The following is a 6069-nucleotide window of genomic DNA, read 5'->3' as shown; positions in this document are numbered from 1 at the left end:
ATTGTGCTGGTTGCATTGTCCTATAGGTGACTTCCAAGTCAGCCATATTGCATGGTGGACATTGTGCTGGTGGCCATGTTCTATAGGTGACTTCCAAGTCAGCCATATTGCATGGGGGACATTGTGCTGGTTGTCTTGTATAGGTGACTTCCAAGTCAGCCATATTGCATGGGGGACATTGTGCTGGTGGCCATGTTCTATAGGTGACTTCCAAGTCAGCCATATTGCTTGGGGGACATTGTGCTGGTTGTATTGTATAGGTGACTTCCAAGTCAGCCATATTGCATGGGGGACATTGTGCTGGTTGCCATGCTGTATAGGTGACTTCCAAGTCAGCCATATTGCATGGGGGACATTGTGCTGGTTGTCTTGTATAGGTGACTTCCAAGTCAGCCATATTGCATGGGGGACATTGTGCTGGTTGCCATGTTGTATAGGTGACTTCCAAGTCAGGCATATTGCATGGGGGACATTGTGCTGGTTGCCATGTTGTATAGGTGACTTCCAAGTGAGCCATATTGCTTGGGGGACATTGTGCTGGTTGTGTTGTATAGGTGACTTCCAAGTCAGCCATATTGCATGGGGGACATTGTGCTGGTTGTCTTGTATAGGTGACTTCCAAGTCAGCCGTGTTGCATGGGGGACATTGTGCTGGTGGCCATGTTCTATAGGTGACTTCCAAGTCAGCCATATTGCATTTGGGACATTGTGCTGGTTGTCTTGTATAGGTGACTTCCAAGTCAGCCATATTGCATGGGGGACATTGTGCTGGTTGTGTTGTATAGGTGACTTCCAAATCAGCCATATTGCATGGGGGACATTGTGCTGGTTGCATTGTCCTATAGGTGACTTCCAAGTCAGCCATATTGCATGGGGGACATTGTGCTGGTGGCCATATTCTATAGGTGACTTCCAAGTCAGCCATATTGCATGGGGGACATTGTGCTGGTTGTCTTGTATAGGTGACTTCCAAGTCAGCCATATTGCATGGGGGACATTGTGCTGGTTGTATTGTATAGGTGACTTCCAAGTCAGCCATATTGCATGGGGGACATTGTGCTGGTTGTATTGTATAGGTGACTTCCAAGTCAGCCATATTGCATGGGGGACATTGTGCTGTTGGCCATGTCGTATAGGTGACTTCCAAGTCAGCCATATTGTATGGGGGACATTGTGCTGGTTGTCTTGTATAGGTGACTTCCAAGTCAGCCATATTGCTTGGGGGACATTGTGCTGGTTGTATTGTATAGGTGACTTCCAAGTCAGCCATATTGCATGGGGGACATTGTGCTGGTTGCCATGTTGTATAGGTGACTTCCAAGTCAGCCATATTGCATGGGGGACATTGTGCTGGTGGCCATGTTCTATAGGTGACTTCCAAGTCAGCCATATTGCATTTGGGACATTGTGCTGGTTGTATTGTATAGGTGACTTCCAAGTCAGCCATATTGCATGGGGGACATTGTGCTGGTTGTATTGTATAGGTGACTTCCAAGTGAGCCATATTGCTTGGGGGACATTGTGCTGGTGGCCATGTTCTATAGGTGACTTCCAAGTCAGCCATATTGCATGGGGGACATTGTGCTGGTTGCATTGTCCTATAGGTGACTTCCAAGTCAGCCATATTGCATGGGGGACATTGTGCTAGTGGCCATGTTCTATAGGTGACTTCCAAGTCAGCCATATTGCTTGGGGGACATTCTGCTGGTTGTATTGTATAGGTGACTTCCAAGTCAGCCATATTGCATGGGGGACATTGTGCTGGTTGCCATGTTGTATAGGTGACTTCCAAGTCAGGCATATTGCATGGGGGACATTGTGCTGGTTGCCATGTTGTATAGGTGACTTCCAAGTGAGCCATATTGCTTGGGGGACATTGTGCTGGTTGTGTTGTATAGGTGAATTCCAAGTCAGCCATATTGCATGGGGGACATTGTGCTGGTTGTCTTGTATAGGTGACTTCCAAGTCAGCCATATTGCATGGGGGACATTGTGCTGGTGGCCATGTTCTATAGGTGACTTCCAAGTCAGCCATATTGCTTGGGGGACATTCTGCTGGTTGTATTGTATAGGTGACTTCCAAGTCAGCCATATTGCATGGGGGACATTGTGCTGGTTGCCATGCTGTATAGGTGACTTCCAAGTCAGCCATATTGCATGGGGGACATTGTGCTGGTTGTCTTGTATAGGTGACTTCCAAGTCAGCCATATTGCATGGGGGACATTGTGCTGGTTGCCATGTTGTATAGGTGACTTCCAAGTCAGGCATATTGCATGGGGGACATTGTGCTGGTTGCCATGTTGTATAGGTGACTTCCAAGTGAGCCATATTGCTTGGGGGACATTGTGCTGGTTGTGTTGTATAGGTGAATTCCAAGTCAGCCATATTGCATGGGGGACATTGTGCTGGTTGTCTTGTATAGGTGACTTCCAAGTCAGCCGTGTTGCATGGGGGACATTGTGCTGGTGGCCATGTTCTATAGGTGACTTCCAAGTCAGCCATATTGCATTTGGGACATTGTGCTGGTTGTCTTGTATAGGTGACTTCCAAGTCAGCCATATTGCATGGGGGACATTGTGCTGGTTGTGTTGTATAGGTGACTTCCAAATCAGCCATATTGCATGGGGGACATTGTGCTGGTTGTATTGTATAGGTGACTTCCAAGTCAGCCATATTGCATGGGGGACATTGTGCTGGTTGTATTGTATAGGTGACTTCCAAGTCAGCCATATTGCATGGGGGACATTGTGCTGGTGGCCATGTCGTATAGGTGACTTCCAAGTCAGCCATATTGCATGGGGGACATTGTGCTGGTTGTCTTGTATAGGTGACTTCCAAGTCAGCCATATTGCTTGGGGGACATTGTGCTGGTTGTATTGTATAGGTGACTTCCAAGTCAGCCATATTGCATGGGGGACATTGTGCTGGTTGCCATGTTGTATAGGTGACTTCCAAGTCAGCCATATTGCATGGGGGACATTGTGCTGGTGGCCATGTGCTATAGGTGACTTCCAAGTCAGCCATATTGCATTTTGGACATTGTGCTGGTTGTATTGTATAGGTGACTTCCAAGTCAGCCATATTGCATGGGGGACATTGTGCTGGTTGTATTGTATAGGTGACTTCCAAGTCAGCCATATTGCATGGGGGACATTGTGCTGGTGGCCATGTCCTATAGGTGATTTCCAAGTGAGCCATATTGCATGGGGGACATTGTGCTGGTTGTCTTGTATAGGTGACTTCCAAGTCAGCCATATTGCTTTCGGGACATTGTGCTGGTTGTATTGTATAGGTGACTTCCAAGTCAGCCATATTGCATGGGGGACATTGTGCTGGTTGCCATGTTGTATAGGTGACTTCCAAGTCAGCCATATTGCATGGGGAACATTGTGCTGGTGGCCATGTTCTATAGGTGACTTCCAAGTCAGCCATATTGCATGGGGGACATTGTGCTGGTTGTGTTGTATAGGTGACTTCCAAGTCAGCCATATTGCATGGGGGACATTGTGCTGGTTGTATTGTATAGGTGACTTCCAAGTCAGCCATATTGCATGGGGGACATTGTGCTGGTTGTATTGTATAGGTAACTTCCAAGTCAGCCATATTGCATGGGGGACATTGTGCTGGTTGTCTTGTATAGGTGACATCCAAGTCAGCCATATTGCTTGGGGGACATTGTGCTGGTTGCCATTTTCTATAGGTGACTTCCAAGTGAGCCATATTGCTTGGGGGACATTGTGCTGGTTGCCATGTTGTATAGGTGACTTCCAAGTCAGCCATATTGCATGGGGGACATTGTGCTGGTGGCCATGTTCTATAGGTGACTTCCAAGTCAGCCATATTGCATGGGGGACATTGTGCTGGTTGTGTTGTATAGGTGACTTCCAAGTCAGCCATATTGCATGGGGGACATTGTGCTGGTTGCCATGTTGTATAGGTGACTTCCAAGTCAGCCATATTGCATGGGGGACATTGTGCTGGTTGTGTTGTATAGGTGACTTCCAAGTCAGCCATATTGCATGGGGGACATTGTGCTGGTTGTGTTGTATAGGTGACTTCCAAGTCAGCCATATTGCATGGGGGTCATTGTGCTGGTTGTATTGTATAGGTGACTTCCAAGTGAGCCATATTGCTTGGGGGACATTGTGCTGGTGGCCATGTTCTATAGGTGACTTCTAAGTCAGCCATATTGCATGGGGGACATTTTGCTGGTTGCCATGTCCTATAGGTGACTTCCAAGTCAGCCATATTGCATGGGGGACATTGTGCTGGTGGCCATGTTGTAAAGGTGACTTCCAAGTCAGCCATATTGCATGGGGGACATTGTGCTGGTTGCCATGTTGTATAGGTGACTTCCAAGTCAGCCATATTGCATGGGGGACATTGTGCTGGTTGCCATGTTGTATAGGTGACTTACAAGTCAGCCATATTGCATGGGGGACATTGTGCTGGTTGCCATGTCCTATAGGCGACTTCCAAGTCAGCCATATTGCATGGGGGAAATTGTGCTGGTTGTCTTGTATAGGTGACTTTTAAGTCAGCAATATTGCTTGGGGGACATTGTGCTGGTTGCCATGTTCTATAGGTGACTTGCAAGTCAGCCATATTGCTTGGGGGACATTGTGCTGGTTGCCATGTTGTATAGGTGACTTCCAAGTCAGCCATATTGCTTGGGGGACATTGTGCTGGTTGCCATGTTCTATAGGTGACTTCCAAGTCAGCCATATTGCATGGGGGACATTGTGCTGGTTGCCATGTTCTATAGGTGACTTCCATGTCAGCCATATTGCATTTGGGACATTGTGCTGGTTGTCTTGTATAGGTGACTTCCAAGTCAGCCATATTGCATGGGGGACATTGTGCTGGTTGTGTTGTATAGGTGACTTCCAAATCAGCCATATTGCATGGGGGACATTGTGCTGGTTGTATTGTATAGGTGACTTCCAAGTCAGCCATATTGCATGGGGGACATTGTGCTGGTTGTATTGTATAGGTGACTTCCAAGTCAGCCATATTGCATGGGGGACATTGTGCTGTTGGCCATGTCGTATAGGTGACTTCCAAGTCAGCCATATTGCATGGGGGACATTGTGCTGGTTGTCTTGTATAGGTGACTTCCAAGTCAGCCATATTGCTTGGGGGACATTGTGCTGGTTGTATTGTATAGGTGACTTACAAGTCAGCCATATTGCATGGGGGACATTGTGCTGGTTGCCATGTTGTATAGGTGACTTCCAAGTCAGCCATATTGCATGGGGGACATTGTGCTGGTGGCCATGTTCTATAGGTGACTTCCAAGTCAGCCATATTGCATTTGGGACATTGTGCTGGTTGTATTGTATAGGTGACTTCCAAGTCAGCCATATTGCATGGGGGACATTGTGCTGGTTGTATTGTATAGATGACTTCCAAGTGAGCCATATTGCTTGGGGGACATTGTGCTGGTGGCCATGTTCTATAGGTGACTTCCAAGTCAGCCATATTGCATGGGGGACATTGTGCTGGTTGCATTGTCCTATAGGTGACTTCCAAGTCAGCCATATTGCATGGGGGACATTGTGCTGGTGGCCATGTTCTATAGGTGACTTCCAAGTCAGCCATATTGCATGGGGGACATTGTGCTGGTTGTCTTGTATAGGTGACTTCCAAGTCAGCCATATTGCATGGGGGACATTGTGCTGGTGGCCATGTTCTATAGGTGACTTCCAAGTCAGCCATATTGCTTGGGGGACAATGTGCTGGTTGTATTGTATAGGTGACTTCCAATTCAGCCATATTGCATGGGGGACATTGTGCTGGTTGCCATGCTGTATAGGTGACTTCCAAGTCAGCCATATTGCATGGGGGACATTGTGCTGGTTGTCTTGTATAGGTGACTTCCAAGTCAGCCATATTGCATGGGGGACATTGTGCTGGTTGCCATGTTGTATAGGTGACTTCCAAGTCAGGCATATTGCATGGGGGACATTGTGCTGGTTGCCATGTTGTATAGGTGACTTCCAAGTGAGCCATATTGCTTGGGGGACATTGTGCTGGTTGTGTTGTATAGGTGACTTCCAAGTCAGCCA

The sequence above is a fragment of the Petromyzon marinus genome, unplaced genomic scaffold (genome assembly GCF_048934315.1).
Source record: "Petromyzon marinus isolate PM22_M1 ecotype Great Lakes invasive population unplaced genomic scaffold, UKy_Petmar_22M1.pri1.0 PM_G_Scaffold_1, whole genome shotgun sequence".
NCBI lineage: Eukaryota > Metazoa > Chordata > Hyperoartia > Petromyzontiformes > Petromyzontidae > Petromyzon > Petromyzon marinus.
The sequence above is the reverse complement of the archived record's forward strand: the minus strand, read 5'-3'. Positions refer to the sequence as shown.